We start from the raw sequence: 26,152 nt of genomic DNA, 5'->3' as shown, positions 1-26,152 counted from the left end.
AGGAAATTCTTCTCGCACATGGAATCGGGATCTTTTACCAACTTTGTTGGTTTGTTGTTATTCTCCACCTCCCAAAATTTTGTAAGTAGTTTGAATTATCGTACGCGTGGAAGATCTGCGTCGAAAAGGAGGAAATTCTGCTTTGTGCTGAGGCTGAAACTGGCCCACTTAATACCCAGCCGAAAATGGTCTCTTGCCCTAAGAGAGAGCCACAGATGTTGGTTTTTGCTCCACTCAGAAGCACCGAAGGCAGAATGTCGGCTCCGATAAGGACATCTATTTGTGCGCTCTTATAGAATTTTGGATCCGCCAGTGGAAAATCGGGAAGGTCCCGAAGGAAATTTTGCGGAATTGGGTAAGAAGGCAGATTTCCAGTTAGTTGAGGGAGGACATAGGCCGTCGTCTCCAACTGCAACGCGGGCCTAGTCGGAGATCGGATAGTGAAACTGCAGAGCTTCTTGGACTGAGCTGCTACTGTTTGGTTTAAGACTGAGACTTGGGCTTGAACCACCTGGAATGGCAATTTAATAAGATTGAATGTTGCATCTGATCCGGAGTCGATCAAGGCGCGTGCCCTAAAGTTAGTGCCCAGATGGGAAATATTGATCACGGCATTGCCAAGAAGGATAGCTCTTGAGACAGTGGTGAAATAGTTTTGAGCACCGGCATGCTCATTAGGAACGAAATTGACTTGATTAGCAGAACTTGGCCTTGCGGGATTTGAAGGACTTGAATTGCTGAAAAAGGGGTTGTTTCGGTGCAACAACGTGTGATGCCGGCCACGGCAAGTAAAACAATTGTGCGTGCTTTTGCACCCTCGAAGCTGATGTCCCTTTGCATTTTTAATTGACTGTTTACCAACAATCGTTTATTTTCTGTTAGGTTCTCCCACGCAGAGCGCAAACCCTCGTTGGTAAGAGGCGAAATCGAAACGATAGCATGCGCGTCGCTACTTGTTTTGGCATTTAGATGGAATAACTTTTCAACCGGAGTCAGCCGTGGATTATTGATATGTGAAATGATCCCGGAAAGTCGGCCAGCGAAGATAGTCGCCTGCGAAAACTTCTGTATCGCATGGAGGCAACCGACAGCCAGAGGAAATGTAGGCCTGGGGCGCAGCGTTCGCGGCTGGGATGGACTGAGACGTGCCCTGCTCGATTTTATCAACGAGCTGGGCAACACACGTTTCATGTTGCCTGCTGCCGCTTCGCCTGCTGACACAAGGCACTCTGAGCAGATGTCGAATTCCTTTTCAACCTTGTCCCATAGGGTTCGGACTTGGTCGCGACGGACGCTAAGCATCGTGACGGTTGGAGCTGCGGATTCCGGAGTGTTAATCTAAGCCTCAAATTCGCTTAAGCGGTCAGAAACCGAATTTAATTTGGCTAGCGCTAGAACGGAAGCAGCCATATTTTTAGCTGTACTATGGCTTTGGATGGAGTAGCACAGTCGTCGGAAATCTGCGCAGGCGTTTTCACCGAAATGCTTGGAATTCTTGGACTCTTCGGCCCTTGTGGTGAAAAAATAGACCTGGGTTTGTCAGCGGACAATTTCTCTTATCGTCCCCGATGGGCATAATCGAAGAAATGCGAAATGGAATGGAAGCGGTTTTGGAGCACGGTCACACTCTTGCAAATGTGGACAGATTATCGTTAGACTGCACTTAATAAGCTTAAGATTGCTGCCGTGAACGGTAGACAGCAGCGGAAAAAAAACCGTATAGGATGTAACGGGTGTGAAAGTGGTGTAAAATTTACAAAGTGGGAACGCCGTAGTTTGGACTAATTTGACAGCTGGCTGGGAGTCAACAGCGAATTGTATAAATGATTTAAGGTAATCAGGTCCACCTGATTTGGAATGTGGAACACGGTCGAACAAATGTTTATTAGAACGTAGCAAAAAATGTTATCTTTTCTTTACAACTGGAAACGGAGAAATTTGGAATGGTGGAATAAGAATCTTTTCTCTGCATTGTAAGTACTTCTAAAAACAAACACAAATTAATATCCAAGCAATACAGGAAAAAATATTTGTCGGGTGCAAGTCATATATATGGCGGTCGTCTATTTCTTTTTATATTTCGGTTAGCAAAGAAAATTAGTTTTTGGATAAGAAATTATTGTGGTTCTTGTAGTTTTTATGAAAATTCAAAAATAATTAAATAAATATTTAAAAAAAAATTCATTTGTTAAAAAGAAAAACCGCTTTTAGTTCATTGCTCGGAAATTGATTTGGAAATTTATTTATATTGTATTTTATGGATAGAAAATTAAACGCCTTTTCCGCGTCGGCACTTGGAAAAATTTTTTTTTGTTAATTTGGACTTGCCGACGGGAAACAATTTACATTTTGGTGTATGTGTATAAGGAATGCAGATAATTTGCGCAATATATGTAGGTAATATATGTAATATATGTAGGTAATATATGTAATTTATGTAGGTATTATATATAATATATGTAGGTAATATATATAATATATGTAGGTAATATATGTAATATATGTAGGTAATATATATAATATATGTAGGTAATATATGTAATATATGTAGGTAATATATGTAATATATGTAGGTAATATATGTAATATATGTAGGTAATATATGTAATATATGTAGGTAATATATGTAATATATGTAGGTAATATATGTAATATATGTAGGTAATATATGTAATATATGTAGGTAATATATGTAATATATGTAGGTAATATATGTAATATATGTAGGTAATATATGTAATATATGTAGGTAATATATGTAATATATGTAGGTAATATATGTAATATATGTAGGTAATATATGTAATATATGTAGGTAATATATGTAATATATGTAGGTAATATATGTAATATATGTAGGTAATATATGTAATATATGTAGGTAATATATGTAATATATGTAGGTAATAAATGTAGGTACTATATGTAGGTAATATATGTAGGTATTATATGTAATATATGTAGGTAATATATGTAATATATGTAGGTAATATATGTAATATATGTAGGTAATATATGTAATATATGTAGGTAATATATGTAATATATGTAGGTAATATATGTAATATATGTAGGTAATATATGTAATATATGTAGGTAATATATGTAGGTAATACATATATGTAATATATGTAGGTGATACATATATGTAATATATGTAGGTAATACATATATGTAATATATGTAGGTAATACATATATGTAATATATGTAGGTAATACATATATGTAATATATGTAGGTAATATATGTAGGTAATATATGTAATATATGTAGGTAATATATGTAATATATGTAGGTAATATATGTAATATATGTAGGTAATATATGTAATATATGTAGGTAATATATGTAATATATGTAGGTAATATATGTAATATATGTAGGTAATATATGTAATATATGTAGGTAATATATGTAATATATGTAGGTAATATATGTAATATATGTAGGTAATATATGTAATATATGTAGGTAATATATGTAATATATGTAGGTAATATATGTAATATATGTAGGTAATATATGTAATATATGTAGGTAATATATGTAATATATGTAGGTAATATATTAATATATGTAATAATAATGTAGGTAATATATGTAATATATGTAGGTAATATATGTAATATATGTAGGTAATATATGTAATATATGTAGGTAATATATGTAATATATGTAGGTAATATATGTAATATATGTAGGTAATATATGTAATATATGTAGGTAATATATGTAATATATGTAGGTAATATATGTAATATATGTAGGTAATATATGTAATATATGTAGGTAATATATGTAATATATGTAGGTAATATATGTAATATATGTAGGTAATATATGTAATATATGTAGGTAATATATGTAATATATGTAGGTAATATATGTAATATATGTAGGTAATATATGTAATATATGTAGGTAATATATGTAATATATGTAGGTAATATATGTAATATATGTAGGTAATATATGTAATATATGTAGGTAATATATGTAATATATGTAGGTAATATATGTAATATATGTAGGTAATATATGTAATATATGTAGGTAATATATGTAATATATGTAGGTAATATATGTAATATATGTAGGTAATATATGTAATATATGTAGGTAATATATGTAATATATGTAGGTAATATATGTAATATATGTAGGTAATATATGTAATATATGTAGGTAATATATGTAATATATGTAGGTAATATATGTAATATATGTAGGTAATATATGTAATATATGTAATATATGTAGGTAATATATGTAGGTAATATATGTGTAATATATGTAGGTACTATATGTAGGTACTATATGTAGGTATTATATGTAATATATGTAATATATGTAGGTACTATATGTAGGTACTATATGTAGGTAATATATGTAGGTATTATATGTAATATATGTAGGTAATATATGTAATATATGTAGGTAATATATGTAATATATGTAGGTAATATATGTAATATATGTAGGTAATATATGTAATATATGTAATATATGTAGGTAATATATGTAGGTAATATATGTAATATATGTAGGTAATATATGTAATATATGTAGGTAATATATGTAATATATGTCGGTAATATATGTAATATATGTAGGTAATATATGTAATATATGTAGGTAATATATGTAGGTAATATATGTAGGTAATATATGTAGGTAATATATGTAATATATGTAGGTAATATATGTAATATATGTAGGTAATATATGTAATATATGTAGGTAATATATGTAATATATGTAGGTAATATATGTAGGTAATATATGTAATATATGTAGGTAATATATGTAATATATTACCTACATATATGTAATATATTTAGGTAATATATGTAATATATTTAGGTAATATATGTAATATATTTAGGTAATATATGTAATATATTTAGGTAATATATGTAATATATTTAGGTAATATATGTAATATATTTAGGTAATATATGTAATATATTTAGGTAATATATGTAATATGTGTAGGTAATATATGTAGGTAATATATGTTGATGTTAAATGTAATATATGTTGATGTAATACTTAATATATGTTGATTTAATATGTAATAATAAATCCGTTAGATTTGACAATAAATCTTACAGCTAATTGAGCGAAATTGGATTTTCAAACCTTTTGCTGCAGACCGGCAATTAAAAGGAAGGGAAATTTCGTACTTATTTGGAATTTGTTCGCTGATGGAATAAGCTGAATAGAAAAACACTTAAGGAGCGAGGAACAGGCGATCACTTTACTTTCGATTATTGGGCGTGTAGTTTATTCGGCGATTACCAAATAGAAACTAAAGCTTATTCTACTTAACTAAGCTCTCCCGAGCGCAGCGGAGACACCAATTTCAGCTGCCACGGGAAGAGTAGAATTGGAGATTCAGGGAACAATAGTGTGGTGAAGAGCGAGAGGGGGAGCGGGTGACAGTCCTCGCCCGTAACCAGGACAGTATTAAAACCTAGTGTGATCAGTTAGGATAAGTTGTCTTAAAATGTTCCTAATCAAATTCTGTCAGTTTGTAAGTTTCTTCTATGTTAAAAATTTAAAATTATAATGTTGTCTAATTCAGAGTAAGTTTCTCTAGGGCAGCTAATTAGCATACTTGTAGGGTACTTAACTGGTCATTGGTGGTCATGGGTGGGCTTCGATAGCTTAACAGCTGCTGTCGTAAAAAGTTTATATGTCCTTGTTTCCCATAGCCTAACCATAGCCGGAATGTTATACACATAATTCGCTACAGTATTCTTATTAATTTTTTTTTTATTCCTCTATTCCTCTCGGGAACTTTGGGCTTCTACGAGAGCTGAATTTCTCGTATTAGTTTCAGTAATCGTTGTAAGTTTTTCGACCGATCTGGTGATTGGCCAGATGCGGATTCTTATTATTCTTATTAATTATCATAAACATATTTTGGCGCCCAACGTGGGTCCCGATTCTATCATGGTGACTGATCGATCCGGCAAGGCCAGATCTAAAAAACAATTTTTTTAAAAACGTTACTATGATGTTAGTTCGTCCCCAAGATCTCAACAAGTTTATCAACTAAAGTAGCTGTTCTACAAATCAAATGGTTGTTTAAATTCATGCTCCTGGAAAAGTTTTAGCCATTTGGCTCTTACGCTGCTACTGAATCCGAACACTTCTTATTTTATTATTATTATATTAAATTTTCCTATTGTCTGCTGGAAAAGTTTTAGCTATTATGCTTAAACGCCGCGTCATAATTAGTTCATTTAATGTTTTAATAATTTATTTTGCTATTTTTATTTATTTTTAAAAGGCCTTTGGTCTTTTTTTTTTGAGCCAAGTTTTTTGTTTTCTATGTCTGAAAACAACATCCTTTACCTATAATTCTAGTCATTTTCTGTTAACAAATCAGTAGTATCAATGGCATACAATTAAACTACGTCAGGACTGTAGAAGCAAGGAATTTTACACAGCGATACCTGAAAAAGATTGCATGGCAACCCGATTTTTATTAGTATATATTTTTTTTTGTTCTCGTTTATTATTAAATAGGATAATTTTTTTGGTAATAGACAGCAATGTCTATTACAGCAATGGCTGAAAGTATAAGATCAGCTATCTTGAAAGCCATTACGGCCCAGCAAACAAAATGTTTTGCGGTCTCTTCGGGCCAACTCAGAAATAGATCCAAGCGAACACAGTTCCAATCGGAGTCCCCGAAACGTCGGAGCTAACGCAGTTTCACAAGTCTCACCAAATGTAGGTCCAACCCGACGTGTAAACTAAACTACGTTTCTCAGGAAAGGGTCCAATGGCTGTCGAACTGTAATTACCGACTTTATTTACCGAGTCGAAGCTTTAGCGGGTCAAACATTGGACGTTAATCTTCAACTAGTGGCTCAAAATACCAGTACATTATTCGAGGATATTGCGAGTGTTACCGCCTCAGCATTTGCCCTCGGCGGTCCTCCGCCAAAGCCGCCTCGACAACCGAAAATCTAGAGGGCCCAGGAAATACTTCGTTACTACCCACTAGAAACGCTGAGTCGTCGTATCGAGTAACACTGGAATTGCTTAATCAACACAAACAGCGGGCCAAACGAATCGCATCCGCTCCACTTCTACTTTTCGGCCGATCAGCATATTAGAATAAGCACAATGTATCAACCCAATTGTAAAGTACGAGAAAGAAATATAAGAATTCATTCAGATTTGAGAACTTAACTCCAGGAGACGTTTAATTTCGGAAAACAACTTTCAGGTAAATCTTCAGCATTCAACTCCCCCGAACCTACTAAGGGGGTTAACTTGCGCAGTCGGTAGTTCCACGCCTAAGAACGAGTCAGCAGGATTTCGTGACGACCAGGATATGCAGTTAATATTAATAACAGCGATGTAAGGAATATCAGTGAGTAGAGTGGAGTGTGTAAAATGGTGGTGAAAATAATAAGAGCCGCAAGTTACCAATTAGGAATGGTCAAAGCAGTGGGAAATAAGAAACGCACGTGCAAACCAATATAACAAAAAATAATAATAAAAAGGAACCTGAACGAAGCCAAACTGAATGAATACAAAGTAAATGCTACATTGTTAAGGCCATAAGCTATGGAAGCCAAAAGCTAATCTTTGTAATAACAGAACATGTAGATGCGAGCCGAGTTTAAATAAAAGAATTAAATTAATTCAAGTTGTGTCTAAAAGAAATGTAAGAAAATGGGTTCGAACAAGCAAAAGGTCGGTGGTAGATGTCGTGTCTCGACAGAAAACGGCTCGATCAAACGAGCGACCGTCAGAGAACGGTAGCGGGTGTCGGAAGTTCGATGTGACTAAGAGGCTCGCCGATCGAACGATCGTCAAAACACGATATGCCGTCGGTCGGTGGCAGTAGAAGTTAGTGGGAATTGTGAAGTGTCAACAAGTTCGAGTGTATGATAGAAGGGGAAATGGTCGAGCCGAATGGAGAAGTTTAACAAGCCGGCTTGGTCGCATGTATTAGTAGGGGCGGCTGCCTACCAAGAGGACGGATTCGGTTAATTATAAAGATCCGCAATTGGTTGTGAGGCTGTATCGCACTGTATAAAATAAATAAAATAAATAAAATAAATAAAATAAATAAAATAAATAAAATAAACAAAATAAATAAAATAAAAAAAATAAAATAAATAAATAGACAAATGAAATATAATAAATTAATAAAATAGAAGACTATTATTATTATTTTTAAAAACCATTTTGCTAAATTAATGTTGAACATTACAAAGAAGAAATCTACTCATGATAATTAATTACAGAACTCCATTTCACACACGGACACTTGAGGATACATTACACTCAATATATACAAACCATTCAGAAATTCAACACGTATCTTATTAAGCAATAAGCTATATCATTAAAACAAGTACACAGCGGCTCACCGCTTAACACAAACACATATCCTTATAACTGATAGGTCCGAATAATAAGGTTAAGCACCCAGCGGATTAGCGCTTTACAAACGTCTATTATTTATTATAAGTCAAAAGATTAGGTACACAGCGATTTTAGTACAACGCAAACAGTACACATACACGTGAGACAATTATGTCGAATCCAACGAACGGACAGGAGGCTAGGGGGTCAACAACTCCAAGCGTACTAGAAGCCATCAAGGTAATAGACCTGGTGGAAATTATTCCGAAATATGACGGCGAAAGGGGAATGTAAGACGGTTTTATAGCAGCAGTTGAGCAGATATTAGGCCTCCAAGGAAGAAAGATCGAATATAGGAGTTATAGCACTCCGTGCTGTCCGAAGCAAGATAGTAATAGAATAAACTTAAAGACTGACAAAGATTTACTTGGAACAGGTTTAGACAACTTATCCAAATAATGATTACTTTAAGTTACAAATTTTAAACTTATAGATTTAAATTGTTAAAAGAATTTTTGGACTGTGGCGTTCATGTAGATATTATCGCAACAGATATGTAAAAATGTAAAGTTTTTTGTTTTTTAATAAAAGGAATATTTACTCTGGCAGGGCATTATGGGTAGGGTAGGTAGGGTAGATAGGGATGTGTGTTTTAATTTTTAAAATTTAAAATTTTTTAGTTTTTATTCTTTTAAGATTTTAGAAAAACGAAAATTGAAACAAGGTTAATTTTAGACATGAGCCATTTTCATTTCAATTCTAAATTTCTTTTCTTTTCGAATTTATTATTGATAAACAATGGACTTGGAAAAAAGAAGCGCAGCAGTAGCTAATTATTTGATTTTGTTTTGCAGCAGCTGCTTTCTCATTTATATAATAAAAATTATACTACTCACTTTGGATTTCCAACGATGAAGCGCTTCAGGTAGTTGCCTGTGAAAGAGAAATCAGCTTACCCGCCTTTTAATCCTATGAGAGCTATTTCTTTTTGATCTGCTCTTTTGAGCCGCTTTCCTACTGCTCCTCTCCTACTGGTACTCTCTCTTCTTTTACTTCATTCATTCTCACGCCAGTTTAGGGGGGCTCTTGCTTATGTGGGAAGAGGAAGGAAAATGGGATAAAGGGAGAAGGAAAGAAAATAAAGGAATTGCCCTAAATAAATATAAATGTAGATAATGTAAAGATGGTAAATTTAATTAAATAATGTTTTTGCGCTTAACGGTGGCGCTGCTGACTGATGAAATCCAGAAAAAGACCTCCTGGTCGGGCAATGTATGCATTCCTCACCGGTCTCACTGGCCTCACTGGTTAATATTTGAAATATAGTATTCTCCTAGGTGACACCCTCTAGGGGTTGGCACTAAAGTTAAAGAAATATATATTGTTCACTGCAGATTCACTGTGCATTTGCCGACTTGATTAAAGTTTCCGAGTTTTGGATTGAATTGCCCAGTGGCTACCGCTTCGGGTAGGGATCCCGAGTCTGAACTCCAAAAAATGCAGTTGGAGAAATGTTCTTAATGACGGACTAATTAACATTTTACCCGACCTTAAGAACGCTCTAAATATGTGCCTACTTTTAGGCCGAGATCGAAGACAAGCTATTGCCACAAGGGAGATGCAAGCTTGTCGGGCGGATACTTGCTATTGCCTGAGGTCTTTAGCGTGGTTTTTTCCTACAACTTTTCCCTGGACATCCTTGATCTCGTGCCACTACCAGCTTCTTCCGAACTCTCGATTTTATAAAGATCGGAGCCAGGTTTGAGCAAAAAACCTTGCAAAAAATTACTTTCCTGTCCAGGTCTAAACGATATATCTGGGCTTCTCAAATTGTAGGACCGCTCGTTCCTTTGCCTCTGGACGTCCATCGCCTTCTGGGTAGTACGCATGATAATATCCCTCGAGTCGTCCATATCAAACTGCACCATTCTATCTTCCAGCAGTCCTAGTTCCCTAATAATAATTCTAATAATTCTATACGATTTCCCGTCTACTATCATGTGCTGCCCAAACACCATTCTTTAGGGAGTTGTTTTTATGGCTGAATGTAAACTCGATCTCAACGCGTAACAGATGCTACTCAGCTTAATATCCCAGTTCTTTTGGTTTGGGTCTATGTAAGCTTTAATAGCAGCTAAAACGGATCTGTTGACCCTTTTTAAAGCGTTGGCTTGCGGTGCATAAAAAGCGGTATAAGAATGCGCCACGCCATATTCCATTGTCGGAAATGATTGTTTCCGGAACGCCAAAACAGTGGAAGATTTCCTTTTCCAGAAAGGGAAGGATAGCCTCCGTTGTGAACTATTTTACGGCTTTAAGAAATGGAAATTTTGAAGCATGATCGACGACTATGAACAATCCTATATTTCCTTCTGAGCTACACGGATACAGTCCTAAAAAATCGACATAAAGTCTTTGGAAGATCCTGTCTGAATGACGAGTATTTCCTAAGGGTGGCCTTAAGATCTGACTGGGGTGTTTGGTAGTTTTACACACCGCACACTTGTTGACAAATTCCTTGACATCTGCTGCTAAATTTGGCCAATAAAACCACATTCTTAGTTTCTCCAACATTTTTGCTACTCCGCAGTGGCATGCCATGGGATCTTCATGAGCTCTTTTTAGCAAGTCGGGAACTAATTCTTTAAGAAACAAAAGTTTCCAAGTCTCCAAATTTTTCGTTTCCATCGCGTTCCGCGCGACGATACAAGTACCCGTTGCTGACCCTGACATCCAACAATCTTGATGTTCCTGAAGAGACAGCTGACTTTAAATTTTCGTACTCTATTCCTCTGAATTCTTTGGCCTCCACATCCACTAAACTTGTTACTCGCTTACTAGGTCATCTGTAAAGGTCCTTGACAGGGCGTCTGGCACCACGATCTGACTGCCTTTTCTATGGCTTATTTTAAACTTAAACCCTTGTAATTTTAGGGACCAGCGGGCCAGCCGGGATCTTAGGTTTCCCTGGGACATAAGCCATTTTAAAGAAGCTTGGTCCGTGATAATGCTAAATTCCTGACAGGAAGCAGAAAAGCACGCGCGGGTACGCAGCTAAACAACGCAAAAAGTGAAAATTTCTCTTCGTCGTGATAAACCAAAGACAAGACAAGTGAAAAAGCTGGTCACAAGGTACTTGATATGCATACGCCCCTAAAGCGCAGCTAGCCTGGCACTCCCACAACAAAGCCAGTCAATATATTCTTTATTAACATTGCCGCTGCGGCCAATAACAAGGCGATTCTGGCAGTGAAGATTCTATGCCATATGAGAGTGGTAATAGAGCCACTTCGCAAGCTATCGTGCTATCGTGCAATGTCACCGATGCCAGCAGTTTGGTCACACGGCCAAATACTGCCGCAAAGCTCACATATGTGTGATGTGCGGTGCAGAGAATGCACTTGCTACAACTGTGGGAAACAGCACCCAGCCAACTATTCGGGCTGGACCAAGTACCAGGAGTATCCGCAACGCTCGAGGCCGTAGAGTGGACTTGGAAGCAAAACCGAAGGTACGGGTAGAAGTTTGCCACGCTACACGTGGCCTTCAAGGCGGCGTTTCCTATGCAGACATAGCAAAGCAGCACCAGCAGCACTGCAACGACAGGAGCCGCAGCCGACAAAGGACGACGAGAGATCCACTCCAGCAGCCGACGGACACCAGCAACAACATCGAAGCCATCCTCAAGCCACTGAGTGATAGCATTAACTCCCTCCGGGCGCTCCAAGAAAAGCAGATAGAGCTTATGATGATGAACAACAGACACAGCAGCAGGGGCAGATTCTTAATCTGCTCACTGCCCTCCATGCGCAGGAACGCATGGAACGCCGACGGCGTATCCACGTAGTTGCGTGAAGTGGAGTGCTTCGTGCGACGTCATGAAATCGATGTGTTACTGCTCAGCGAGACACACTGCAAGGGGACAGAGACGCCCAAGCTATTCGGCCTTGTAGCTTACACTGTCAATGATCCGAGTGCTGGCAACGCCAAAGGCGGGGCAGCCATCTTGATCAAATCTAGCCCTGCCCACTTCCCGCAAACACCAATAGCCACTGACAATGTGCAACTCGCGCCGGCGGCTATGGAAACGGCACTTGGTCCTATAAGCTTTGGAGCGGTCTACTGCCCACCGAGATTTGCATGGACTACGGACGAGTTTAAGGGCATTTTGGAAAAGGAAATTCATCGTTGCGGGCGATTGGAACGCGTCCCACTGCCTCTGGAGTGCGGGAAGGATCAACCAAAGAGGCATTGAACTAGCGAATCTCGTTCAAAACTCGGAGGTGAACTCGCTAGCAACAGGAAAACCAACAAGATACCCGTACGGCAGTAGAGCCTCACCAGGGTACATTGATTTTGCACTGAGAAAGGGTGTGCTGGGCATCCACGCTAACATAAGTGCGGTTGTTGAGCTTAGCTCCGACCACCTGCCTCTGGTAATAAAGCTGGAAGCGGGTAATAATGTAATAATGGAGCGGCTTATCACTAGGCGGACTAACCTGGAGGTATTCCAATCGCAACTAGAGTCCACACTGCCCCTCAACACTGCCTTAAACTCTGGTCAGGACGTTGATGACGCTATTGACTCGTATCAACTCGTAGCATATCTCGGCAGCCCGCGGTAGATCGAATCCCAATAACCATGGAGACCCTGCTGCTCATAGCTGAGAAGAGGCGCTTACGCACTAGGTGGATGAGGTCTCGTCACCCGTTGGACAAGACGGAATGGAATCGAGCGCTGAGTAGGCTCCGATGCTCGTTGGTGCTGCATAAATCCGCACGGTTCGACGAAAGGCTTGCCAATACAGGAGTCGAAGCGAAGCGACGCATTCGCTGTGGAAGGCCACGCGCGCAATCATAAGGCGTTGCACGAGGAAGGCGCCTTTAGTCGATAGCAACGGGACATGGTGTCGGACGGACTTGGGACAAGCGGAGGTATTCGCTGCGCACCTCGCCGAGCGATTTCAACCATTCAAGCTTGCCAGCCTGCAACAGGTTGAAGAAACTCAGGACCAGTTGAACCAAGCGCTGCAAATGGATCTGCCAATCACGCCGTTTTAACCCTGCGAGGAAGCAGAAGTCATTGTGCGCCAGAGTAGCAAGAAAGCACCAGGACATGACGGCATCTGCAACGCCACATTGAAGGCCCTGCCCAGTCAAGAGATCCTCTACATAACGTTTGTTTTCAACGCTATTGTGAGGTTTTAATATTTCCCTTATCAGAGGAAGCTCGGGATAATCTCCATGGTCCACAAGCCAGAAAGGGAGCCCGCCTCCTACCGGCCGATCAGTCTCCTCCCTTCAATTTCGAAGGTGTTTGAGAGACTGATTGCTGTCCGGATTGTAAGGATTATGGAAGCCCAGAGGATTACCCCTGAGCACCAGTTCGGGTTTCGTGCTGGCCACTGTACTGTCGAGCAGCTCCATCGGGTCGTCGAGCAAATTCTGACTGCCTACGACATAAGGAATATTGTAACAGCCTCTTCTTGGACATTCGAGAAGCGTTTGATCGAGTGTGACACATTGGACTTCAACTAAAAATCAAGCAGACGCTGCCTGCTCCATATTTTGGGTTGCTAAAATCGTACCTGGAAGGAAGAAGGTTCGCTGTGCGCTTTCATTCGGGAATTTCCATCGAGCACAATGTGGCAGCTGTTGTTCGACAAGGTAGTGTCCTCGGCCCCCTGCTCTACTGCCTGTATAGCCACGACATGCCTCTACACGAAATCAATGTTGGCCACATTTGCCGATGACGTGTGCGTCACCCACAGGTCCCGATGCGAGCTACATCGAGGAAGCCCCTGTACCACAGCCGAAAGTAGCAAAATACCTTGGAGAGCTTCTGGATTGCAAACTCACGTTTGCCAAGCATGTGACCGACATCAGAACGCGCCTACGTGCTAAGGTGCTACTTTGTTCGCGCAGTAAATTGTCGCTATCCAACAAGCTGACAATTTACAAACAGATCCTAGCACCAAACTGGAATTACGGCTGCCAAATCTGGGGTTTGGCATGCAACAACCAAATCAAAAGGATCCAGGCTATCCAAAATAAGGTCGCAAGACTCATCTCCGGCTGCGAGTGGTATGTGCGAAACACCACCCTGCACAGAGACCTGAAACTCGCAACGGTATTTGACGAGATATACCAGCACTCGAGCATATACCATGGAGCGCCACAGAAATCGGCTGGCCAGCGCTCTAAACAGATCTCGCCCACTAAGGAGGCTCAATAGAAGGCAACCGAGGGATCTCATTTTCCCATCTCCTTTGACAAGGGTCAGCAGAAGCTGACGCTTATCTTTAATCCTATTAAATGTTATGTAATTGTAGTAAAATTATTGAAAAATAGAAAAAACTAACTATAGTTAGCCGGCGAGCCCAAATGGGCTGAATTATAAGAAAAGAAGGACACAAAGGGGCTCCAAGATTCCTGTATGCCTTAATAAATAAAAAAAAAAAAAATTCCTGACCCTCCACATATGCCCTACATTTCTTTTTTTACCGCGAACACGACTGCTAAACACTCATTTTCAGTCACCATGTAATTTGATTGAAACCTTTTCAGCTTCCGAGACATAAAGGAGATCGGAACCTCGTTTCCTTCCGAGTTTTGCTGCATCAGGACCGCTCTTACTCCTGTATTGCTTGCATCGTAATGAATAGAAAAACCTCAAAGGCTTCCTGAGCTTCCTTGGTCCAAACAAATTATCGTCTATTTTTAAGGATATCTGTAATTGGGAAGGCTAGCGCTAGGTTCTTTATGAACCTATTATACCACCCAGTCATCCACCAATCCACGAACTTGCATCTTTGATTGTGGGCTCGGAAACTCGAGAATGGCGGATACTTTATCTGAGTCTGTCCATACAGTTCCATTTCCAATCACATGTCTTAGATATTTTACCTTCTTGATGCAAAAGTTGCTCTTCTCCACATTTATGGTCAGTTTTGGTTTTTGAAGATGAGAAGCAACCTCCTGCAAAACTTGTATATGACTTTCGAACGTGTCTGAGACTATTAGTAGGTCGTCCAGGTATACGAGCACCTCGTTTCTCAAATCTTCGGGTATCAAATTATCTATCAGCCTGCACATAGTCTGAGGAGAATTTGATAACCCAAAAGGCATAACCACAAATTGGTAAGTGGGGTCTCCCTGGCACGGTAATCGCTGTTTTGGCCTTGGAGCTTGGGTCTAGCGGGATCTCCCAGAATGCATCCTTAAGGTCTAAGGTAGTGATAAATTCATCTTTAGGGTGTCTACTCAATATGCCATTAATTAAGGCTATGCATCTTCTACCGTCACCTCATTCAACTTTCGGCTATTGATGCAAAGCCTAAAGTTACCTAGTTTTGGCAACAGGACTACTGGGGAGGACCAAGCGCTGGATGACTCTTCAATAACCCCTTACTTGAGCATCCTATCCAACTCGGCGTACATCAGTTTTTCTGCTGCTTGAGCAACATCAATGGAGTGGGTAATCAATTGGGTCCTAATCCTTTTATCGCATACCACGGGAAAAGTTGAACAACCTGAAGCAGCGTTTTCTGCTGGCTTTGTGTAAGCTCTCGAGCCGAAGGCTCTTCTAAGGCTGCCACTACTTGGTGATTGCCACAGAAAGCTTCGGGTAGCCGCTGAAAGTGTTTCCAAAAATCTATTCCTAAAACACTTCAGTGTCCTTCCAAAATCTTTAGGGATCTCTTTAGGGGATCTCTATTTAGGAATAGATTTTTGGAAACACTTTCAGCGGCTACCCGAAGCTTTCTGTGGCAATCACCAAGTAGTGGCAGCCTTAGAAGAGCCTTCGGCTCGAGAGCTTACACAAAGCCAGCAGAAAACGCTGCTTCAGGTTGTTCAACTTTTCCCGTGGTATGCGATAAAAGGATTAGGACCCAATTGATTACCCACTCCATTGATGTTGCTCAAGCAGCAGAAAAACTGATGTACGCCGAGTTGGATAGGATGCTCAAGATGGTTACTCGGCCGGTAATTCTTTGAGATTGTCGTCGGCTGTTCTAACATCTGCGGTAAATTTCTGGCATAAAATATTTAGTCCTGGCAGCTCTGTGGCCAGGCTACCACCTATGCAGCTAACAGATGCCCCTGTATCTAAAAAGCCCACTACTGCTTTTCGCAGCATTTGCAAATAATACGACCTACCTTGATATAATCCAGGACTAACAAGGACCACACTTTGAAGGAAGACCATAGTTCCACAAAACTCTCAGGATGGGCATCAATGAGTCTAAAGCCTCTGACAGCACAGCAAATGTGATCAACACCGTTGTCGACCACAAGCAGGATATAGAAGGTTCAGCATACCCTAGAATTCATCGCAGCTTTACTGATATTCCTGGCTCTATTAAAGCTAATGAAAATATACAAGAGATCCGTACAGCGGAGGAGGGACCAGCACCATACCCTAGACAGGATTGCATCCGGCTTCCCACAAAGTGCTTAATTGCAAATACTAACGGCAAAACAATGTGTTCATGTCGAACAGCTGAGTCCGGTATCCCGCCAGCAGAGCATCGCTGTTGGGGGAATGTACTTTTTGACCCGTTTTGGGAATTGGGGCACGAAGCCGCCATATTCATGTTTTGAAATTACTGTTTTCATTATTTCTGGAAATATTTGGGACACACGGCTTTTCCGGCCCCCGACGTCAACATTTTGTTTCTTCGACCGAGATCTTCCAGCGCCTTTGCCGAGATAAGTACAGTTTCAAAATCCCCACCATACATATATGTATATACATACGCATATATATTGCTGCGATCAAAATCTGCTCTTTATCAACTACTTGCCACCTGCGCAATAATATATGTACGTGTGTATATGCTGTATGTATCCACTCCCATTTGTGTTTTGTCCAAACAACTCAACTTTCCAATAAAAACACCTAATTCAGATCCGCCACAGATCTACATACACATAAACATACAGACATTCCATGTATGGTGGCCGATCTATGAACATACATATGTCCATTGCATCTGCATACATTGCGTACATGGCACATACGCAAAGTCGTACATCTGCATGGTTATAGGGTGTTTCATCAATCGCCAAAACATTCAATTGGGAAAGTGAAAAGGGATCAGACATTAATTTCATCCAACATATGTACATACATATATTAATGTTATTGTTTATTTTGACATACACGAAAGCTCCCACACACACGACAAAGCACAACCGATTTGTTGGACCGGCAGATAAGAACCGGCTGCAGCCAACTCTAGCGACGAACACATCCAAAAACACAACCTCCAGCGCAGTAAGAGAAAACGCTATAGTCTATGTTTTTGGAGTCTGTATGCCGAAACTCAACAAACAAATAATAATTATATTAACATATTGCATACACATATATGTACCAGCATATGTACGAATATATATTAGATGTCAAGGTAGGCCATATACGGCATATTCCAATTAGAGGGCTGCATAACACCATTCTATTTGTTTGCATTTAGAGTACTCATTCGTTTTAGTATGTATTCAGAATACATACCATTCAGTTGTCGCGATCTCTTTGCGTTCACTTCGTATGCGTTCGGAGTTTTGGGTACCCGAGCGAAATGAAGGCAATGAATGCGCGCGAAAACTAAATGAAGCCAATGAATTTTCAATAGAAATTCAGAGTACTCTGAATACTTTATGTTGTCATTGTGTAAAATGAGTTCGGACAGCGCGGAGGTAAGTCTAAGTTTTCTGTGTTTGTGTATTATTATGTGCGTGTGCGTCTTATTTAATAATATTGTAGCATTTGTCTAATACGAATATATAAATAACAGATAAACGTTCTGCCATTTCGCTTAACTCGGAAAATATTAATAAAATTATGTTTTTACACAATAACATTGAAAATTAAAGAAAAAAAATATATATATTTATAAGATAAGAATATAATGTATTATCAGTTAAGTAATAATAAACAATAATATTAAAACACCAATTTAGCATCTTTTATTGAAACTCACACACACACACACATACGCAGACAAGACATTCGAATCACCCGTTCATTTTACTCGGTCTTCACTTCATTCGTTTCAGAATGTGCCGTTTGGATTGAATGAATTGAAGTCGGCGCGCGTTGCCGACTTCACTTCGTTCATTTGCAAACGCGCCGAATTCACTTCGTTTCAACACGAATGTCTCATTTGCCGGTTTGAATGGTGTTATGCAGCCCTCTAATTCCAATAAAGGACCGTTCACACTGGCACTACTTTTTTTCTAGTTTCCAATAGAAAGTGTCCATGTGTGTTTTATTTCTTTTTCTTTCTTTTTTAACTCCGTTCTTGATTTTATTCCGATTACTCATTTTTTTTTTGTTTTTTTTTTTTGGTTGGTGTTTTTTTTTTTGTTCCGATTATCACATTTTTTTTATGCGTTGTCCTGCGCCCCCACATCCTGTCTAAATTGATGCGATAATTTGGTTCTTAAATTACTTCTGTGCGCTTCACCGAGCGAGCCTGTATAACTCCAAATCAACAACCCTTAACGTTCGATAACTATCGATAACAACGTTCATTCCGATTATTGTGTATTCCGCGCTTAATCCAGCGACCCCAGGTTTTATATAACACGATAACATCGATTTTGGTTGCACGCTTTATCCAGCGTCCCAAATACAATAAGTTAAATCGATCCAATTGGTTGCACGCTTTATCCCGCGTCCCCGTATTTGTCCAAGTGGACAGACTGTTTCGACCCCGCACGGTTTTCGGCTCCTCCGAGAGCTTAATATGCCAATTGGCCACGGAGGTAAAAACCCGTTTGACTGTCTCTAAAACGTCTCAACGAGTTAGAGCCAAGAGCGAGTCCTCTGTGCCCTTCAAAAGCCCAGATCCCACTCGAAGCAAAAGCCCATTGACAACTCCACTAAAATCCACGAGCACGTCGCTCCAAGTTCCACGGTCACACCGAACACGAAACCTGCGAATTCAGACTTTTCACCCAAGTCACTAGAGCAACCACAAAAATGGCGCAAGCTGAGGCAGACAGGGCCTTGATGAAATTCATGACCATAACCGATAGAGTAGGTCAGTTCGAGGCCAGAGTCAACACCCCAGTAAACACAAGTCCGTCAATCCACACAAGTAGGGTGCGACTCGAGCAGGTCAGAGCCCTATGGGACAAGGTGGTGAAGGAATACGAGGCGTGCTCCGAGAACTGTCCGGTCTGGGATTCACAGACACGATAACAGTCATGCAGTCCAAGTATGACTAATGACAGAGTATGTCAGTTCGAGGCCAGAGTCAACACCCCAGCAAACACAAGTCCGTCAATCCACACAAGTAGGGTGCGACTCGAGCAGATCAGGCCCTATGGGACAATGTGGAGAAGGAATACGAGGCGTGCTCCGAAGTACTGTCCGGTCTGGGATTCACAGACACGATAACAGTCATGCAGTCCAAGTATGACTACTGTTATGCCATTTACGAGCGGTGCGCAGCGAGCCTCAACGAGATCATTGAAGAAGGTTCACGCTCGAAACAGTCCGTTCAGGCCTCCATTATGGCACCTTCTCAGGGAGGGTGTCGCTTACCCCTAGTCGAGTGCGACAATTTCAGTGGGGACTATGTTTACTGGCCCACGTTTCGGGACCTTTTCTCAGCTATCTATATACACAACCCTCGACTATCAGAAGTTGAGAAGCTGTTCCATCTCAATGCTAAAACTAGTGGTGAGGCTAAATCCATTGTGGCCTTATCGCCCTTAACTAATGATGGTTTCGAATCAGCATGGAGAATCTTGCAGAATCGTTTCGAAAACAAGAGGCTGCTGGTCAACAGTCAGCTTAAGATTTTGTTTAATTTACCTTCTGTTGCCCTTGAATGCGGTAAATCGTTAAAACAAGTAAAGAGCACAATTTAAGGTTGTTTAACAGCTTTGAAAATAGCAAAAATCGACATCTCTAACTGGGATTGCCTGCTCGTTTTTCTGTGCTCTGCCAAGTTGCCAAAGCTAACGCTGTCCCTATGGGAACAATCCCTTATGAGTAAGACAGATATTCCACTCTGGGCTGAATTCCAGGCTTTCTTACAAGATCGTCATCGAACGCTCGAGGCGATTGAAGATTTTAAGCCAAACGCTCCGGAGCACTGCGGACTAACAATAGCTCGCGGGCGATCCAGACCTTTGAGAATAGAGTGACGGTAACTCCAATATCCTGTAAACAAAGCAAGAGAATCATCCTATCTGAGTATGTCCGTTATTCTTACGAATGCCAGTCGGAGAGCGGAAGAAATATATAAAACAGCAGAAGTTGTGTTTAAATTGTTTTGCCAGAACGCATCTTCTTAGAGATTGCACTAGCACGCATAATTGCAATACTTGCAGAGGACGCCACAACACTCTCCTGCAACGAAATGGCACTCCACCAGTCTAGGCAGCGGTCAATCCTGACCACCAGCCCCCCATATCCACATTTAACCACCAGCAAGATATACAGTCCACTCCATTAACGAATCAACCGAATGTGCAAACTTTTCTGGCTGTAAACACTCAAGGGGTCCTTCTGAATACAGCTTTAATAGAGATTTGCAATTTAGGCAATAAATACTCAGCACGGGCACTTATTGACTCGTGTTCTGAGGCAACCTTTATTTCAGAACGCTTGTTCAACTTGATTAAGTTGCCTTATGAATCCATCCTCAGCATAGGTTCTCCCGTCAAGCCCCACATCCAAATTAAAACTTCTGCATATGTACAACCACAACTGGCCGGGAGTCTCCCATCCTTTACTTTTCCTGAAGACTCTTTGGAGCATCTGCCGCCTTTGCAACTAGCAGACCCAAATTTCTACCGGAGTTCGCAGATCGACGTTCTGATTGGTGCCGATAACCCGCCATCGATCATTCTCAGCGGCTCCCATTCCAATATCTGTGGTACGCTTCTTGGCCAGGAGACCATATTCGTCCCGACTAGCTTCCTTCGAAACGAGATTCGACTGAATAAAGACGTTCCGTCAAAAAAGCAGTACGACTCAGTCTTTCAAGAGTATTTAGATTTAGGTCATATGCACCAAGTCTCTCCGAACCAAGTTTGCCCCATCACGTTGTCTTCAGGCCAGCCAGCTCTACAACGAAGGTTCGCGTTGTGTTTAATGCTTCAATCCTTCATCAAACGGGAACAGCCTCAATGATATCCTTCATGCGGGGCCCGTACTGCAGTCCGATCTGACGATCCAGATTCTAAAATGGCGTTTCTTCAAGTATGTATTCAATGCTGACATCACAAAGATGTACAGGCAAATTCGGGTAAATTCGGCCCATACGCGCTTTCAGAGAATTCTCTTTCGCAATAAGGACGGAGAGCTCTGTGACTATGAACTCGATACAGTCACCTTCGGCGTAAACTGTGCGCCTTTACTAGCCATCCGCGTACTGCAACAGTTGGCTCAGGATATCCGTGGCCAATATCTTTTGGCAAGTGACATCATCTCGAACTTCATGTACGTGGACGATGTGCTCGCAGGCACTCACACTTAGCAGTCGGCAGTTTTAGCTTCGGCTGGCTCTTGAGAGTGCTGGTTTTCCATTACGGAAGTGGACCTTGAACGAGAGAAAACTCCTACAAGCGGTGCCAAAGAAGCACTTGATTAGTGCAGACTTTCTTGAGCTTGAAGAGGCTAGTACGGCGAAAACTCTTAGGAGTTTTGGCAAGCTACATCCGATAGTTTCTTTTTTATTCCAATGGAGATCCACCTCCAAACTGCTTACACAAAACGAGAGGTTCTATCTCAGATAGCCAAACTGTTCGACCCAGCAGGATGGCTATCACCTTTCGTAGTCCGAGCCAAAATTTTTATGCAGAAAATTTGGCTACGGGAGCTGGGCTGGGATCAGCCACTCCCCATAGATCATGCGACTCAGTGGCGGGAGTTCCTAGAAGGGTATCCTGCCCTGAAGGAAATTCGTATCGCGAGATGGGATTTCCATCCAGCTGCGAAACTTCAATACCATGCGTTTTGCGACGCGTCACAGGACGCCTATGGGGCTGCTATTTTCGTCCGAATCAAAACGAAGGAAGGCTGTTGTACCCATCTACTTACATCCAAAACCCGAGTCGCTCCTGTCGTATCCATCTCCATACCACGCTTAGAATTGTGCGGAGCAGTGCTGCTTATGGAGCTGGCAGCTCTAGTAATTTCTGAAATGCCCCCTCATGTCTATAAGACCTTTTACTGGACCGACGATCGTTCTTGCATGGCTGAGTAAGCCAGCGTGCACCTGGACGACATTCGTTGCCAACAGGGTCGCAAAAATCGAACAGTGTACCGACGGAAGCAAGTGGGGACATGTACGATCCGAAGACAATCCAGCTGATCTGGCAAGGCGGGGCGTCTCACCCCAAGAGCATAAGGACAGCGCACTGTGGTGGCGTGGGCCAGCTTGGTTGCACCTCAAACAGGAGCAATGGCCGAGTAAATTGTGGTTCCATCCGGAGACTGAGCTTGAGGAGCGCCCTGTTAAATGTCAAACGGTCGCAGTGCCCCCAGCAGTTGATATCCTAAAGAGGTTCTCAGTCCTTGACCGAGCTCTTGCTTATGTGTTTCGTTTTGTGAAAAGTTGCCGGAGGAAAGGTGTAGGCTCATCGGTAGAACTCACTGCGGCGGAATTCTCGCAGGTGCAAGAGCGGTTAATTGTGCTCACTCAGAAGAATGAGCTTCCCGCCGAATATAAGGTTTTGAGCAACAAGCAACCAGTTCCACCCGCAAGCGCAATTTCTAACCTAAGCCCCTTTCTCGACGGAAAGGGTGTCTTGAGAGCAAGCGGCAGGTTACAAGCATCTGAAATGCTTAGTTATGATGAAAAACATCCGATCATCATTCCTGCACGGTGTAGGTGTCTGTCATCCACAAGAAGAGACTGCAGACGCAGTTGATGGGGAATTTGCCCCGTGCGAGTTCCACGTTCTCCAGAGCGTTCACCCATACGGGAGTGGACTTCGCAGGACCATTTGACGTCAAGAGTTATGTCGGTCGAGCCTGCAAAATCACAAAGGGGTACGTGTGCGTTTTTGTGTGTTTTACTACCCGGGCCATCCACCTCGAAGCGACCTCCGACTTGACTACAGAGAAGTTCTTGGCCGCATTCTCCCGTTTTTTCGCTCGGCGTGGGTGTCCACAACACGTCTACTCTGACAACGGGAAAACGTTTGTCGGAGGGCTTTGGGAGGCGGGTGTGAAGAGCTTCAAGTCGCATTTTTACAAGCACACAGCCGCTGGGAAGTACACGTTCGAGGAACTGACTACCCTCCTGGCGAAGATTGAGGCCTGTTTGAATTCCAGGCCTATTTCGCCAGTGTCCGAAGATCCCACGGACCTTGTCGCTCTTACCCCTGGGCATTTTATATAATCGGTGGACCATTACTTGCGGTAGCAGAACTTGAGGCTAAAGAAGGTCCCAGCTCCATTATCAATCGGTGGCGGAGGTTGAAAGCCCTGAATCAGCAGTTCTGCCTGCGTTAGAAGGAGGAATACCTAAAGAAACTTCACAAAAGTTCCCAACGCGAGATCTTCAGGCGGGAGACATGGTGGTGATCAAAGAGGAGAACTTGCCACCCAACGAGTGGCGGCAAGGTCAGAGTGGCAGACGCTCTTACAGCACGGGGGTTCATCCGAAGACCAGCGGCAAAAATGATTCGCCTCCCAATGGACAGCCCTAATGAGTCGGATGACTCCTCCATATTTTAGTTATTTCAGAAACTGCTACTGATGAGTCCTAAGTTTGTGTCATCCTACGTCGTCCATGTGTCATGATCATCCGCATCCATAACATCTAATTTTTTCATTATTTACCCAATTCCAATATAGCCGCATATACAATGGCCCCAACGATCCGCCACGGTGTCCGTCCTTCATCGTTTCACTGTGTATACCGATGTCAAGAGTGCAGGGGTGTTCACCCACTGAAGACCTGCCAGCGGTTCCTACAACTGCCGGCTGTGAAGCGGCTTCGGGCAGTTTTAATTAACAAATACTGCGCGAACTGTCTGGCCCACAAGCATTCGGATCGGTCGTGTCGCAGCAAAGCGAGGTGCCACATCTGCCAAAAGGGCCACCATACGCTGCTGCACATCCGCGGTGAACAGCCATGCTCTTCGAGGCCTCAGCGGAAGCGCACACCCCGAGCAGCGCCTCAGCCTTAACGGCGTCAGGAGGCGGTTTCAACCGGGACACCCCGCCGACGGGCGCGCCTAGCCTGGTGCGGACAAGTGTCAGCATCCTTCTGACCGCTGCCGTGCTTATTGGGTCCGATCAGAAAAGATTCGATGTGCGAGTCTTGGTGGATCCGTGCTGCCCCGTGAGTCGCATCCAGGTCTCGCTGGTAAAGGCCCTCTATTTGGCCATCTCTCCTAAGTTGCAAGTATTCTTCTTGCAAGGGGGGAATAAAGTTCATGCCGAACAGCTAAGTCCGGTATCCCGCCAGCAGAGCATCGCTATTGGCGGAATGTACTTTTTGACCTGTTTTGGGAATTGGGGCACGAAGCCGCCATATTCATGTTTGGAAATTACTTTTGAAAAAATACCCCGAACGAGAAGGACGAACTCCAACACCTGTTTTTATTATATCTGGGAATATTTGGGACACACAGCTTTTCCGGTCCCCGACGTCAACACAATTAAATAAAGAGCAACTGAACCGGTGCATTGCCGTTAATATGAATATCAGCGAAAACAAGCAACAGCGTAGACTTTCCTAACAAGTGCTTACTCCATGTAACCTGAGAGCCGAATAGCAGCCAAAGCGTGCCACAAAAGAAAAGAAAACTTACTCATTCATTCATGCATATATATGCATACTACATGGCACTAGCCAACAATCTATTACTCAATAAAATTATGCTATTATTGTAACTACACCAAAATGACTAGGTAAACATTTCCAGAAGGGGTGCTAAAGCGAGAAGAGGAGTAGGTCAAAAACGATGAGATATCGTTTGACGGACAGCCTTGACAAAAGGGGATCGTATCGCACGGCCCGCGACGATCCATCAGGCATTCGTACGTGGACGAAACAGTGCCCGATCGTTTTACGATCAATCTACAGCTTGCGAGGCAGTGAGGACTGATGACTGACGAACGGTTAGAACTTTTTCAGGCACTACTTATATTTAGTCTCGTTATGTTGGAGAGGTGAGGGGCTTACCAAGATCCCACGACCCAAAATCGACGAACTTACGCTGGCATCATGGTGTCTGAACATCGGATGCCCCTCCCTCGACCTGAGTCGTTACCCAGGATACAGGCACGAATACACCGACGTAACACTTCCTAACTTAGTTTTTTTCTTTTCTCCCTACGAACTCTTAAGCGGCTTGTATCTGAGCCATCTGGCTTTTGTTGGACCTGGTCCACCTCAAAGGTTGTAGATACACTGCTACTTGTTTGGTTGAAATCGCCTAATTGGTCATCGTCTATTTCGAAACCATCTGTCTGCGTGCCTTTGTGGCACGCCCTTGCTGGTTTTTTTAAGCGTAACTAGCAAATTTACTGCATGAAGGCTGTCCAAGTTACGGGGTTTGGACTGTCACCAGCTCTACGCTCCCTCTCACGCTCTCTCGCTCCTCACCACAGAGTCTCCAAGGAGTCTCCGCTGCGCTTTGGAGAGCCTAGCTACGAGGGTCGTTTGATAAGTCCGTGACTTTTTGAATAAAATATATTTTTTTCGTCAAAGAAGCGTTTTATTTCTCAACATAATCTCCTTTTAGCTCTATACATTTAGTCCAGCGTTTTTC

The 26,152-nt window shown here is 41.6% G+C and overlaps 2 long non-coding RNA genes across 2 annotated transcripts; both read left to right on the top strand.

Annotated features, from left to right (window-relative positions):
* The first annotated feature begins 1,806 nt into the window (after window positions 1-1,806).
* LOC120320576 lies at window positions 1,807-17,902 on the top strand. The gene is made up of 3 exons (XR_005560108.1): window positions 1,807-1,973; window positions 16,574-16,709; window positions 16,767-17,902. It is a non-coding gene; the product is annotated as an uncharacterized LOC120320576 (long non-coding RNA).
* On the top strand, window positions 5,065-7,507 carry LOC122319457. Its single transcript, XR_006245105.1, has 2 exons — window positions 5,065-7,394; window positions 7,458-7,507. It is a non-coding gene; the product is annotated as an uncharacterized LOC122319457 (long non-coding RNA).
* Window positions 17,903-26,152: the final 8,250 nt, after the last annotated feature.

The sequence above is a fragment of the Drosophila yakuba genome, chromosome 2L, assembly GCF_016746365.2.
Source record: "Drosophila yakuba strain Tai18E2 chromosome 2L, Prin_Dyak_Tai18E2_2.1, whole genome shotgun sequence".
In the NCBI taxonomy this organism is placed as follows: domain Eukaryota; kingdom Metazoa; phylum Arthropoda; class Insecta; order Diptera; family Drosophilidae; genus Drosophila; species Drosophila yakuba.
This window is presented reverse-complemented; position numbering and strand designations above follow the sequence as displayed.